Raw genomic sequence first — 15,509 nt, forward strand, 5'->3', positions numbered from 1 at the left:
CTCTAAGAGTCCATCTCTAAGTCCATCCATCCATTTTCTATACCCACTTAACCTGTCAGTAGGGTCACAGGGGGGCTGGAGCCTATCTCAGCAGTCATCGGGCGAGAGGGAATTAATTTAAATTCAATTCAGTTTTATTTATATAGCTTCAAATTACAACAAATGTCATCTCAAGGAACTTAATTAACATAGTCCAATTCAAGCCAACTGGAAATCATTTCATTGTAATCATAATCCAATGAAATCCAATTAATTAATTTTAAAACAATCCAATTCATTCACGTAGAGCCAATTCAAAAACAATATCCTAGCTAAGGAAACCAACAGATTGCACCGAAACTTGTCTTCAGTCCAATCTCCAGTCCTGAGCGTGCCTGTGGCGACTGTGGAAAGGAACGACTCCCTTTTAACAGGAAGAAACCTCTGACAGAACTAGACTCAGGAAGGGTGGCCATCCGCCTCGACCAGCTGGGGTTTGAGAGGACAGAAAAGAGGGGGGAAAAACACCATAACACCATTCAAAGGATACCTGTTGGAATAGGGAAACACAGGGGAGAGAGTGTCTATAAGCTTTATCAAAAAGGAAAGATATAGGCAGAAATAGTCCAATTCAAGCCTATATTAATACATTAATATTAAAATCGAATCAAATTCATAATTACACAGATTAGAGCAATTTATACAATGCCAGTTCAAAAAAGTTGCCCCAGCTAAGGAAGCCAACAAATTAAATAAAAACATTTTGACCCAGTCTCCCATCCTCAGTATACATGAGTCGGGCTTTCGAGCCTTTTCTTCCCCGGTTTTTACAAATTATGGTTGGACATTCAGACCTTCTTGCAGCCGAAAACATCAGCTCCCTCTTTTGATCATACATTGTCGGGCATTCGCACCTTGTCTTATCCGCTTTTTACAAACTTTAGTCGGACATTCACACCTCACAGCTGAACCACCTCCGCTCCCTTTTTTGATCATGTATGGTCTGGCAATACTACCTTTTCTTACCCGTTTGTGAGTAATTATGGCTGGACATTCACACCTACTTGAAGCCGAACACCACTTTTCCCGCTTTTGATGATGTATGGTACGGCATTTTAGTCTTTTCTAACACATTTTTCAGCAATTATGGTCGGACATTCACACCTATTCACAGCCGAACAACTCCGCTCCAGCTGTTGATTATGTTTTGTTGGATATTCGAAACTTTTCTTAACTGCTTTTTACAAACTTTGGTCGGACGTTCACACCTTCTTGCAACCGAACACTTCCGCTTCCACTTTTGATGGTATATATTCGGCCATTCGAACCTTTTCTTACAAGCTTTTTACAAACCATGATGGGACTTTCACACCTTCTTGTAGCCGAACAACTCCGCTCCCACTATTGATTGTGTACAGTCGGATATTTTAACCTTTTCTTACCCGCTTTTTACCAACTATGGTCGGACATTCACACCTTCTTACAGCGGAACACCTCCTCTCCCGCTTATGATCATGTGCGGTTTGATATTCGAAAATTTTCTTTCATGTTTTAAAGCAATTATTGATGGACATTCAAACCTTCATGTTGCCGAACACATCCACTCCTGCTTTTGATGATGTATGGTCTGGCATTCGCACCCTGTTTTTACCCATTTTTCAGGAATTATGGGTGGACATTCAGACCTTCTTGCAGCCGAACACCTCCGCTCCCTCTTTTGATCTTACATTGTCGGGCATTCGCACCTTGTCTTACCTGCTTTTTATAAACTTTAGTCGGACATTCACACCTTCTTGCAGCTGAACCACCTCCGCCCCCTGTTTTGATCATGTATGGTCTGGCAATACTACCTTTTCTTACCCGTTTGTGAGTAATTATGGCTGGACATTCACACCTACTTGCAGCCGAACACCACCTCTCCCGCTTTTGATGATGTATGGACCGGCATTCTAGCCTTTTCTAACACATTTTTCAGCAATTATGGTTGGAAATTCACACCTACTCACAGCCGAACAACTCCGCTCCCGCATTTGATGGTGTATAGTCGGGCATTCTCACCCTTTCTCATCAGCTTTTTGCAAATTATGATCTGACATTCACACCTATTTGCAGTCGAACAGCTCTGCTCCCGCTTTTGATTATGTTTGGTTAGATATTCGAACCTTTTCTTAACTGCTTTTTACAAACTTTGGTGGGACTTTCACACCTTCTTACAGCTGAACACCTCCGCTTCTGCTTTTGATGGTGTTTATTCGGGCATTCGAACTTTTTCTTACCCGCTTTTTACCAACTATGGTCGGACATTCACACCTTCTTACAGCGGAACACCTCCGCTCCATCTTTTGATGGTGTATGTTCGGGCATTCGAACCTTTTCTTACCCGCCTTTTACAAACTATGGTAGGACATTCAAACCTTGTAGCCGAACACATAAACTCCTGCTTTTGATGATGTATGGTTGGGCATTCGCACCTTTTCTTAAACATTTTTCAGCAATTATGGTCGGACATTCACACCTATTCACAGCCGAACACTTCCGCTCCCGCATTTGATGGTGTATAGTCGGGCATTCTCACCCTTTCTCATCAGCTTTTTGCAAATTATGATCTGACATTCACACCTACTTGCAGTCGAACAGCTCTGCTCCCGCTTTTGATTATGTTTGGTTGGATATTGGAACCTTTTAACTGGTTTTTACAAACTTTGGTCGGACGTTCACACCTTCTTGCAGCCGAACACCTCCGCTTCCGCTTTTGATGTAAATATTTTGACTAATAAGTGGCAGGTCAGAGATTTCCAGATTATCACACAATGCTTGTTCTATATTTATCCATGGTTCATCTATTGGGCTAGGTTTAAACCATTTTGATATATACTGTAACCTATTGGCTAAGGAATAGTGCTGACAATGAGGTAAATCTAATCCACCACAGTCCTTGGTCTTCTGTAGGGTTTTTAAACTAATACGTGGTGGTTTGTTTTTCCACAGAAATTTGGAGATGCATGAATCTAGTGACTTAAACCAAGTAGCAGATGGTTTTATGGGGATCATTGAGAACAAATAGTTAACTTTTGGTAGTATCATCATTTTAATGGTTGTAACTCTCCCCATAAGTGATATAGGTAAGGACTTCCAACGAGAGAGATCGTCCTCTGCTTTCTTTAATAAGTCTCTAATAATTGCACATAATTTAGCTTTGTTAACTCTGAGAGCCTGGAGGAAATGTTTATGCCTAAATATCTATTATTTCCTGACTGTAAAGTGATCGCAGGTATATTCTGGACCCTGCAGTTAATGGGCAGAACTGTGGTCTTAGACTAGTTGATAGAGTAGTCAGAAAGTGCTGAGAATTTATTTATGAGTGTGATCGTGTGAGTGAGAGACGTCTGTGAGTTCTGAAGGAAAAGTAATACATCATCAGCATAAAGACTTATTTTATGCTCAATATTTTGGGATTGGATGCCTTTAATATTTCTATCTTGTCTGATAGAAGCTGCTAAAGGTTTGATGAAAATAGCAAAAAGTGAGGGAGAAAGTGGGCAACCCTGTCTTGTACCTCTCTGCAGACTGAAGCTTGGAGAAGTTTGATCATTTGTCCTGACACTTGCATTTGGGGAGCTATATAATATCCTTATCCAGTTGATGAAGTGTGACCCAAACCCGAATTTGTTTAATGCTGCGAATAAAAATTTCCAGTTCACTCCATCAAATGCTTTTTCTGCATCTAGAGAGTCGATTGTGGTTTCCAAGTTGTTGATGCTAGAATAGTCTATGAGATTAATGATCCGGTTTGTAGACAAACTGTTGTGCCTACTGCTCTTCAGCCTGTCAAATGAAACGTAGAATTTGAAACGTGACAAATGAACGAAGAACCAAGGAGTTTAGTCGTAAACGAATCAATACTGTTTCCTGTGCGAGGACCCGTCAGCCGAGGAGTTGAGTCATGAACGAATCAATACTGTTTCCTGTGCGAGGACCCGTCACCCGAGGAGTTGAGTCGTGAACGAATCAATACTGTTTCGTGTCCTGCTGACTGAGCTTATGAAGCTGCCGCCTGCCATGGGGTGAGGAAGGGTACTGCATGAAAATGAACGAATCACTCACTGAGACAACTCGTTACTCCCGAGTCATATAAAAAATTAGTTCATATCGAACAAATCGCTCACGAACGACACATCACTATCTATTTGACGAGTTATGCATGAATTCGGATTTTGCAATAAAATTAATTCCTTCTCTCAAACCAAGTTCAAACTGCTTTGTCCTTCATATTTATCTACTTCTAATCTAGTTTCAACAATAAACAACACTGTATTTTGTAGTATGAAAAAGAACCAGACCTAATTTTCAGCAATAAGCTTCTCTCCAGGAGATATGAAAGAATACAGATTTTGCTATAAAATGAAATCCTTCTATCAAACTTACTTAAAACGGTTTGTCCTTATTTCTTCACTTCTGATGAAGTTTCAACAATAAACAACAAACTTTGTATTATGAGAAAGAACCAGACTCATTCTTCAGGAATCCGAAAATAAGCTCTATTTTACGAGTTATGCACGAATTCGGATTTTACTATAAAACGAATTCCTTAACTCAAACCAAGTTAAGACTGCTTTGTCCTTCATATTTATTCATGTCTAATCAAGTTTCAACGATAAACAACGTTGTACTTTGTAGAATGAGAAAGAACTTCTTCAGCAATAAGCATCTCTTGAGATATGACGAAATACAGATTTTGCTATAAAATTAATTCCTTCTATCAGCCTGACTTAAAACTGTTTGTCCTCCTTATTTATCCACTTCAAATCAAGTTTCAACAATTAAAAAAATGTTGTAGTTTGAGAAAGAACAACTTAATCTTCAGCAATCAGTATAAAAAGAGGGTAAGAAAAGGTGCAAATGCCAACCATACATCACTAAAAGGTGGAGCGGAAGTATTCGGCTGCAAGTAGGTGGGAATGTTCGACCATAATTTGTAAAAAGCGGGTAAGAAAAGGTTCGAATGCCCGACTATATATTAACAAAAGTGGGAGGAGAGGTCTTCGGATGAGAGTGGGTGAGAATTTCCAACCATAATCTATAAAATGCGGTGAAAAAAAAGGTGTGAATACCCCATAGAACACTAAAAGGTGAAGTGGAAGTGTTCGGCTGCAAGAAGGTGTGAATGTCAGACCATAGTTGGTAAAAAGCGGGTAAGAAAAGGTTAAAATACCCAACTGTACACAATCAATAACGGGAGCGGAGGTGTTAGGCTACTAAAAGATGTGAAAGTCCGACCCTGGTTTGTAAAAAGCAGGTAAGAAAAGCTGCGAATGCCCGACAATGTATGATTAAAAGAGGGAGCGGAGGTTTTCGGCTGCAAGAAGGTCTGAATGTCCAACCATAATTTGTAAAAACCGGGGAAGAAAAGGCTCGAAAGCCCGACTATACACAATCAAAAGCGGAAGCGGAGGTGTTCAGCTGAAAGAAGGTCTGAATGTCCATCAATAATTGCTAGAAAACATGAAAGAAAATTTTCGAATATCAAACCACACATGATCATAAGTGGGAGAGGAGGTGTTCAGCTGCAAGAAGGTGTGAATTTCCACCCATAATTACTGAAAAATGGGTAAGAAAAGGTGCAATTTACCTCTTCCTTATTTTTTGTTTTTTCGTTTGGTGTCATCTGACATCTTTGATTTGCATGGTGCAAAGATTAAATTCTTCATAATGGTCCCCGTACCCAGGAGCCGCCGGTGTAACGTGTGCCACTGTACCCACAACCTATCAGGCTCTGTGGTTAGAGTGGGTCCTCCAATAACCTTCCATTCCTAATCTCGCCGCTCCGTACCCCCCATGCTCCCTGGGCGCTGAGTGTGTCACCCCGTGCATGTGTGTGTTCAACAGGTGCCAACCTGGATGAGTCAGATGCGGAGAGTCATTTCGTGTGACTACATGACAATAAAGTAATCTTAATAAAGTCATCTTAGTTACTTACATTGATTCTTTACCATTCAAATGGTTATTAGTATGCCATGAGAGACCCAGAGGAAACAAGTTTTGCTTTTTTGATATTTTTATGATAATTTAAGTATTGTGGTTGAAAGAAACATACTGCAACAATTTTTTTTCAAAAACATTGTTCATTTATTTTTTCTGGACTGTCCCTTGTGGTGGACATCGGGTCTTGTTTGATATAAAATGTAATGATGTAATGTTATAATACCGAATTCATTTTCATGTGGATTTCTTTTAAAAAATCTTCTTATTTCATAAACATTAAAATAGATGAAGACATCTGAATGATCTGGCTATTTTACATGAGGGAGGAAATCAGCACATTTCTGTCTGACCTATACTATCGCAATTTCTCACTGTCAACTCTTCAAACTACCAAACAGGGTTAGTTAAACATGGCACCAAAATAAACACATATTTACTGGAATATCCTTACTGGTACTCCCCACAATAAACATTTGAACAAGAATTTAAACTTAGCAGAACACCCAACAATGTTTGAATACTCAAATTTACAGCATCACATACAGCTCCAAATCACAGTGTATCATGAATGGTACAACAGGAAACAGTTTTTGGCCTTTGAAACACACAGAAACATGTTATGCTTGATGCACTTGACATATGTGTCCCCTTTGCATCCCTCTCTTCTGCACCGTGATGAATGAGCAGCCTCCTCCATCTTTGGCAAATGGACTGCCCTGTATTTTTGGACATTGGCATTGGGCTGAGGTTCAACAGGCCTCCTCTTCTTTGTTGGAATGTACTCTTCATCAGTACTCATCTCTTCATCATCACTGGCCACATTGTCAGCCTTGTGATCTCCCTGTGCCTGAGCAATCATCTCCTCAGCCAGCAGCAGTTTGAAGTCGAAATACTGCAGCCTCTCTTTCTCTGGTTTTCCAGAGACTTGGTGGTCTGACCTGTACTCGATCCAGCTGCCAGGTCAACAAAATGCAGGTCCATTTTCTTGTGCGGCTTGACATTGGATAGAAGCTGATCATGCGGTCGCACAAACCGAAGCCGCCCATGTTTTTGTTGTATTCAGCTACAACAGCTGGTCGAGGCACAGTAACATGGAGCTTCTCTTTTGTTGACCATCTCATGCAACTGTCCTGGGGCTGTATCCCACGGACAGTGGAGGCCATCAAGACTGCCTTGTTATCCTGTCACTTTGTCACGGCAACCTCAGATGGTTTTTTAACAACCATTTCAGATTTACCTCTTCCTTATTTTTAGTTTTTTCGTTTGGTGTCATCTGACATCTTTGATTTGCATGGTGCAGAGATTCAATTCTTCATAATGGTCCCCGTACCCAGGAGCCGCCGGTGTAACGTGTGCCACTGTACCCACAACCTATCAGGCTCTGTGGTTAGAGTGGGTCCTCCAATAACCTTCCATTCCTAATCTCGCCGCTCCGTACCCCCCATGCTCCCTGGGCGCTGAGTGTGTCACCCCGTGCATGTGTGTGTTCAACAGGTGCCAACCCGGATGAGTCAGATGCGGAGAGTAATTTCGTGTGACTACATGACAATAAAGTAATCTTAATAAAGTCATCTTAGTTACTTACATTGATTCTTTATCATTCAAATGGTCATTAGTATTCCATGAAACTGTGTATATTACAGTGGTCTCTTAAAGTGAAAGAAAGTTGAACTGTTTTGACAATAATTAAAACCAGATTTATTCTGCGGGAAGCTCCCTGAGGTTGTAATTGCAAGACAGTTTCTCCTGAAATCCCTCAAGTCAAGATGAAGCACAGGTCTGCTACTCAGGCTTTGTGGACTCTTCTTTTATAACAAACCCTTACACAGAAAAATGTGAAAATGTGGTTAAAACATTTTTGAGATGCTTCATTACTTTTTCACCAACAACTCCTTATCATCTGAGACTTTTAACTGTGATATCTTTGGTGCTCGGGCAGGAATCTCTACACTGGCACAAGGTCATCTTCTGGAGAGAGTGCTGCAGGAGTGGTGACAGTGCAGCTCAGATTAGGTTTCTCTGGAGAATCATGCTGCTCTGCAGCAATCTTAGGAATTTTCTAAAGTAATGCATGAATTATGGACCTCTATTAATCATTCAGTCACCAAGAGGTTAATTATGTGTATGCAACTTGAATCTTTATGGAAGTAAAAATTCTGCTCAGCAGCACTTCTCCCCTGGTGAAAAGTAAATGTGCCAAGAAAACATCAACCTTAGCACATTTGACTGTACTTGACAGTGACAATTGGGGAAACCGGGAATGTTCACTCTGACTTTAAATATTTGCTGAACAATCAGGGATTCCGTGCAGGAGCTCAGTGGTCCTGATCTGCATTATTGATACAAAGAGCAGTGAGACAATGGCAGGTTCATACAGAATAAAGACACATTTAGATCCAAACACAGTCTGTAAACATACCTTCATGCTGTCTGCCTTGATAGACAGTTTGGACCCAATATACTACAAACTATCATGTCTGACCTTCCAAATGACGCATTATCTTAGAAATCTAATGCTGCTGAAAAGTACAGTACCTATGCAAGACGGGTGATGATGACAAAATGACTCACACATTAGTTGGATATATTCGCTCATAATCAAAGGCGCAAAGGAAAAAGTTTGTCCTTAGCGTTCAGTGTTCAGATTGGCCTGAGCCGTCTCTTCTTCCCTAGACGGCTCATGTCTGTAGAGATATGAAATGCATGTTTGATCACTCCTATGCACTGTTCAATGCTGTTGTCTGCTGGGGGAGTTGCACTTAAGACAAAAACTGTAGGTGTGTCAGAAAAGTTTGCTTTTTATCATTAAATAAAAGTCACAGCCAGAGAGGCCAGTTCATATCAAAACTTCACAAGGAGAAGAAGAAGGAATGTTGTCTCCCCACTGATCGTTATCTTTATAGCTCCCCAAATAAGGAGATGCCTCCAAACTAAGGAGATATGCCAGACCTGGGCACATAGGGGATTGTATGTATGTGTGTGTGTCACCTAATAAAAGAGCAAGGGAAGCAACCACTCGTTGGAGAACTCTTGTGAATCTGCAGAGAGTAGGTTCGGGTGTTGTTCTCCCCTTGCAAGTAAAATACTGAGGCCTCTGAGGGATTTCTTGGTTTCATGCCGTTGTCTGTTAGTTAATTTTAATTCTAACAAGGTGCCTGGACAAACTGGTGAAAAAGACTTGTTCTGTGGTAGGCAGAAGGCTCGACCCTCTCGGTGCTGTGGTGGAGCAACGGATGAGGAGGAAATCATATTCTGTTTTGGAGAACAATAAACATCCTCTCCACAGCATCCTGGCAGGAGAGAGGAGCAGCTGCAGTGAGAGGCTCATCTCACTGAACTGCAGGACTGAGAGGTTCAGGAGGTCCTTTGTCCCCACAGCCATAAGGCTTTTTAACAGCGACTGCTGACATGTTCTTCTCAAATTTATTTAATTAGTCATTGATTATTATTATGATTGTTGTTGTTGTCTAATATACAATCATTGGAAATATTTATATTTTAATGAGCTACTTGACTAATTTGAATTTCCCTCACTGGGGGATGAATAAAATATTTATCTATTCTATTCTATTCTATTCTATTCTATTCTATTCTATTGTAGCCACCTAAAACTCACTTTTATTTTGAGGCTTTTTTAAATGGGGAAAAAGAGAACAAAGTGAGGAAAGGTGGGACAGATGAACCCCAGCAGTCTAATCCTATAGCAGCTTAACTATGGGATGTTTCAGGATCACCTGAGCCATCCCTAACTATAAGCTTTATCAAAAAGGAAAGTTTTAAGCCTAATCTTAAAAGTGGAAAGGGTGTCTGCTTCAGTTTGAATGTGGAAAAAGGTTTATTTTGGAAACATTTTAAAAACTGACATTATTCTGTCTTGGAAAACACTGCTAGTGGGAAACATTACACTGGTTGCTGAAAACTGGCAGAAGTGGACCTTCCAACGTGACAGTGACATGAAGTATTCAGCTGAAGTCGTCAAGTGATTAACAGAGAACAAAAATCAACATTCTGGAATCCGGACTTCAATTCCATTCAGAATCTGTGGTTGGAATCACAGACCAGAAGAGAGACAGAACAGAGGCCTTCAAACCTGCAGATCATCACAGAATGAGGTCCAATTTTCCAGTGGAGGCATGAAGAAAGCAGTCGTGAGTACCATAACATACAATGAATGCATTAAAACTGACCTGGACAATAATATTTTGAGATTTCACAGAAAAAAGTTTAAAAATGTATAATCATAAAACTGAACAAGAGAGCAAAACAACACACAAGATGGTGACTGAGAACGGAATGCCATTGCTCTTTTTTAGTCTTATCACTAAATTGTGATGTCATCACTGATGACATCACTGATGACATCACAATCTCTCTTCTGGTCTTCTGGTCATCACTGATGATGACATCACAATTGATGTCACCACTGATGTTGTTTGACATCACAATTGATGTCACCACTGATGTTGTTTGACATCACAAATGTTATATAGGCCAGACATTTTCCCTCCTATTTCACAGTTCGTCAGGAGTTTATCTGAAGAAACACGTCCAGTTTTCGAAGCGAATTTGAAAGTCACAGCAAACGGTTTTCACATCGTCTAAAAAAACAACACTTAATTACTATCTTAAATAGTCATTTTGACAAACTATTAAAAACAACACTTAATTACTATCTTAAATAGTAATTTTGACAAGCTCTTAAAAACAACAAGCAAAATGAGTCAAACCAAGATATCATCTGCTCCACTTCAGTGGTGTGACATGGTAGAGGACGATTTACCTGAGGATATCTACACATATACCATTACTTTTGGCGATAATGAAGGTTATGAGGAACCCACCAACAGGTCAGAAAATGAGCTGTGTGAAAAAGAACAATGCCAGGCCTCTGAGGATTCCCCGTCTCCTCAAACAGTAAATGACGAAGAGGAAAAAGAACCATCCCAGGTCTCTGCTGCGGCTGTGACTCCTCATTCCGAGGACGTCCAGCTGGTGCAGGATCATCCCCAGGCCTCCAAAGTACGTTGCGTCACGTGGAAGTTTCCAAATTCACAAACCGACAAACAAGCCCAGATCTCCAACAAATATAACATTACTTTTGGCAGTAATGAAAGTTATAAGAAACCCACCAACAGGCAAGAAATTTTAACATCAAGCCTAGAAAATGACCTGTTTGAAAAAGAACAATCTCAGGCGTCCTACAAATATAACATTACTTTTGTCAGTAAGGAAAGTTATAAGGAACCCACCAACAGGCGAGAAATTTTAAAATCAAACCTAGAAAATGACCTGTTTGAAAAAGAACAATCTCAGGCGTCCTACAAATATAACATTACTTTTGGCAGTGATGAAAGTTTGGAGGAACCCACCAACAGATCAGAAATGTTGGACGTGTTGGAAAAGGAACAATCCCAGGTCTCTGCTGCGGCTGTGACTCCTCATTCCGAGGACGTCCAGCTTGTGCAGGATCATCCCCAGGCCTCCAAAGTTCGTCGCGTCACGTGGAAGTTTCCAATTTCACAAACCGAGGAGATTCCCTCTAATGCCTCTGCTGCCAACGATGATTATGGATCAGAAAAATTACAGGAATCTTACCAACATAATAAGGACAAGATCAACTATTTATACCATCGGATGGATATTGTCAGGACTAAGCTGCTGAAAAAGAATTTCTTTCTAACACGAGAAAAAGACAGAAGAGTCGCAGCAGAGAATAGCTGCTCCATTTCTGAGAAAAAACTCAAGGACCTGGAAAACTGTTTGAAGTGTGAGCGTCATCTCCGTGAAAAGTGTGAGCAGGAGCTCAAGGAATGCAATGACGTAATTGCAGAATTGATTGAAACACTGAAACCACCAGTATCTGAAACTGAATATCAGTCAGTTGTAAAAGAGGTAGAGAGCTTGAAAGAACAACTCAAAGAAAAGACTCCCTCCAATATTGATCTTGCCTCCAAACTAAAGGCACAGGAGGAGGAAACAAAGACACAGGAAAAGAAGGTGGCAGAACTTATGAAGGCTGTATTTCTATCCCTCATCATCAAGCCAGAAGAAAAAACAGAGCTGTACATCCTCCCAGAACTCCATTTAGATCAGATACGTCTTCCACCAAAGAACATAACTGTAGAAGAGCTGGCTTCACAAGTGGAAGTATCGAATCCAGAAGTGGATGGAGTCAACAAAACAGAACCACAAGGGATCCCTGAGCCACCAAAAGAGAACGTTACATCAAAGAAGCGTCGGCGCAAGAACAAAAAGATGCCAGAAACCATTGTAAAGAACCTGCCTGAAGTCATCCAGGAACCTCAAGACACGGAGGACATTTCATCACCGATTTATATCCAGGAACCAGAGAAGATTTCTGAACCCGTGGAAGAAAAGGAAATAGAAAGGGCTTCTGAAGACTCACAGGAAGTGATTCCATCAGATTTGGCTCATCAGGCTGGAGTGCCACAACCAGACGTGGTCCCAGAGCTGGTGAGTGACATCGAAATGGAATTAGTCCCACAACCAAAAGATGTCTCAGAGCCACCAAAGGAGAAAGTTTCCTCTAAAAAGCGTCGGCGCGAAAGCAAAAAGACGGTAGAGACCATTATAAAGAACGACCAGTCTGAAGTCATGCAGGAAACTCAAGACACGGAGGACATTTCATCACTGATCGTTGTCCAAGAACCACTTCCAAAGCAAAATCAAGAAAGAACTTTCATTGTCATCGAAATGGAACCAGCCTCTAAACAGTCAGAGGACTCTCCAACATCAAACCCCTTACATACCACAGAAGACTTGTCTCTTCAACTTGCAGTACCAGAACAAGCAGTGGACAAGTTTAACCCCTCAGAAGAAAGACCAGAGCTGCCTTCAATGTGGAGGCTCTTCAAAAAATATATGACGCCAAAACATCGTAGACAATACAAATACAACAACATCAAGAGAGAAAGTAGCAGCAGCGTTTAGTATTCGCGCACAAGACTAGTCATCCAATGAAATCTCTATACCTCCTGTTACAGTAACATCAATAAAAATACTTCAAATGTATCTATCTTTTGCACGACTCTATCTTTTCATCCTGAACAACTGATTCAGGATGTGGGGATTTATGCTGGAAGCATCCCCACATGTGAGAATCTGGTGTTCTCACAACTGTTCAGAGCATTATTGTGTCATTCAAATAAGAATATGAATAAGATCCTACACAAATTATTATTACATTGATTTATGTGTTTAAATAAAATAAAACATGAAAAAAAAAATTACGCACTTGTTTGGATTCTTTTATCAAAATAAGAAACAATTAAAAGGTCATTTTCTTCAAAAGTTATTCTTCCAAAGACAAATAAGGTATTTTTGATATTGTTGAGGGTTTGATATCCCCTTTTATTGTACACATTTATGCACTGTGCTTACATAGAGTTGATACACTCCTTTTTTAAAGGAACAAGCATTGACCGCACAGTGTGAAGTGTTAGAACACTACATGCTTACAGGGGGAGTCAAAACAGGTCAAAATATTTGAATAATGAATAGATTTTACTGGTGTTAAAAGATGAGTTTCCCTGTTTAGTGTCACGGCAGCTGGAATGTACATCAGCATATGAATTAGTGTCTAACAGGAGGACTCCACTCTGGACGCAGCAGAGGACGTCTTGAGAAAGTGGAGCCAAAGAGAGTAAAACCACCAAGCTGCTTAAAGCTGCTTGATCTGACTGCCCAGGTGTTTTTTGTGTGTTTGACCCATCAAACACACCTCCATCCTCTTACACATGAGGAAACTCTGGTGCTCTGCTGCATTTCTCAATAGAAATTAAATATATGTATACATGTGATTTTGTTTAAAAAGTTAGATAATGTATGTGTGGAACACTTTAACTGCAGGAGTATTTGTTGGAATGAAACAATGCAAAAAGTTCAATAAACTTTTAGTAAATTGTTGCTCGTGTTCTTTAGCCTCATCAGAGCCATGTTTCCTCTTGCCTGCGGAAGGATTAAAGATCTTGGACTTTCTATATAAAGACAGTGGAACAAAGAGTAGATTTTATTCACCAATCTGACAACATCATTTACAACAAAAAGTACTCTTCAACAGAACAGAAAGATTCAGGAAACACTGAACAGCATCAACACCTGAACTCATTCAGCAGTGTGGTGAAAACAGAAAAATACTGAAACTTCTCTGTTTAAAGGAGAAACTTTCAGCTGTGGGGCAAGATTTCCCTGCAGGCTCCTGATTTTCTCTTTGTTCGCTCAGTCTGTGGTTTTCTGTCCTCACTTTAATCAACACAGTCCGACAGTAAAAGCTCATTCTCTCTCTTTATCTGGTGTTTACATCACTGTGTCGACAGCACAGTTACACATGTATGCTGTTAAGTCAACGTTCACTTTTTATGCTGTTTCACATGTTCTGCTTTGAACATAAAATCTGACATCATTGGAGCTTTTATCATTAGCATCAAATATTTAAAAGAACGTTGTTGGACATAAAAACACATTTTTCATTTTTAACAGACTTCAATAAATTCAAATTGTAAGAATATGTGTGTCAGACAGGAATAACGGGATCACACTCCTCAGCCTCCCTGGTAAGGTCTATTCGGGGGTACTGGAGAGGAGGAACGACATTTTCACAGTTTTCTGTGTAAAGGTTCGTTATAAAAGAAGAGTCCACAAAGCCTGAGTAGCAGACCTGTGCTTCATCTTGACTTGAGGCATTTCAGGAGAAACTGTCTTGCAATTATAACCCCAGGGAGCCTCCCGCAGAATGAATCTGGTTTTAATTATTGTCAAAACTGGTAAACTTTCTTTCACTTTAGTCTCATGGCATACTAATAACCATTTGAATGATAGAGGATCAGTGTAAATAACTAAAATTATTTAATTTAATATTACTCCTCCGCATTTGACCTATCCAGGTTGGGACCTGTTGAACACACACATGCACAGGGTGACACACTCATGGAGACAGATGCCATACACTGGAGCAGTGGGGCAGCCAATTACAGCGCCCGGGGAGCATGGGGGGTACGGAGCCTTCTTCAAGGGCCGTGGAGGTGGAGGTGGACTACCAGTGAGTACTGATATTTCCTCACTCTTGTGTTTTGGAGTGACTGAGGGTTTGTTCCACCACCAGAGTTGGATGTCTGTCACTTGCCCCAGAGAGTTGGAGAGTGAGATGATCCAGAGGCTGTGGGATCCTTGGCGGAGATTTTGGGCTGGGTTACCTATTTTATGACAATAAATCTTGTAAAATACCAGTTAGACTCCTGTTTTTTTAAGTCTGCTCAAACCTTGTTTTGATTAAGAACCTGTACGTGTCTTTAGAGTCTTGGGCTCTCAAACCTAGGTGGCGTTGTCAACCTCTTTTAATCACTATATCTTTAGAATCTATAAATATATGAATATAATTTATTTATAAGGCCCACAACCTCCACCAAAGCAGTACGACAGACAAACTGTGGAGCTCCTTTAGTGACAGGTTGTACTATATAAAACGTGTTACGAAGACGTATCACAAGGCATTTACAATGAATACTGGGCCCAATGCTCCCTCTGACAGG

The sequence above is a fragment of the Leuresthes tenuis genome, unplaced genomic scaffold (genome assembly GCF_036924035.1).
Source record: "Leuresthes tenuis unplaced genomic scaffold, fLeuTen1.0.hap1 SCAF_174, whole genome shotgun sequence".
Classification (NCBI taxonomy): Eukaryota; Metazoa; Chordata; class Actinopteri; order Atheriniformes; family Atherinopsidae; genus Leuresthes; species Leuresthes tenuis.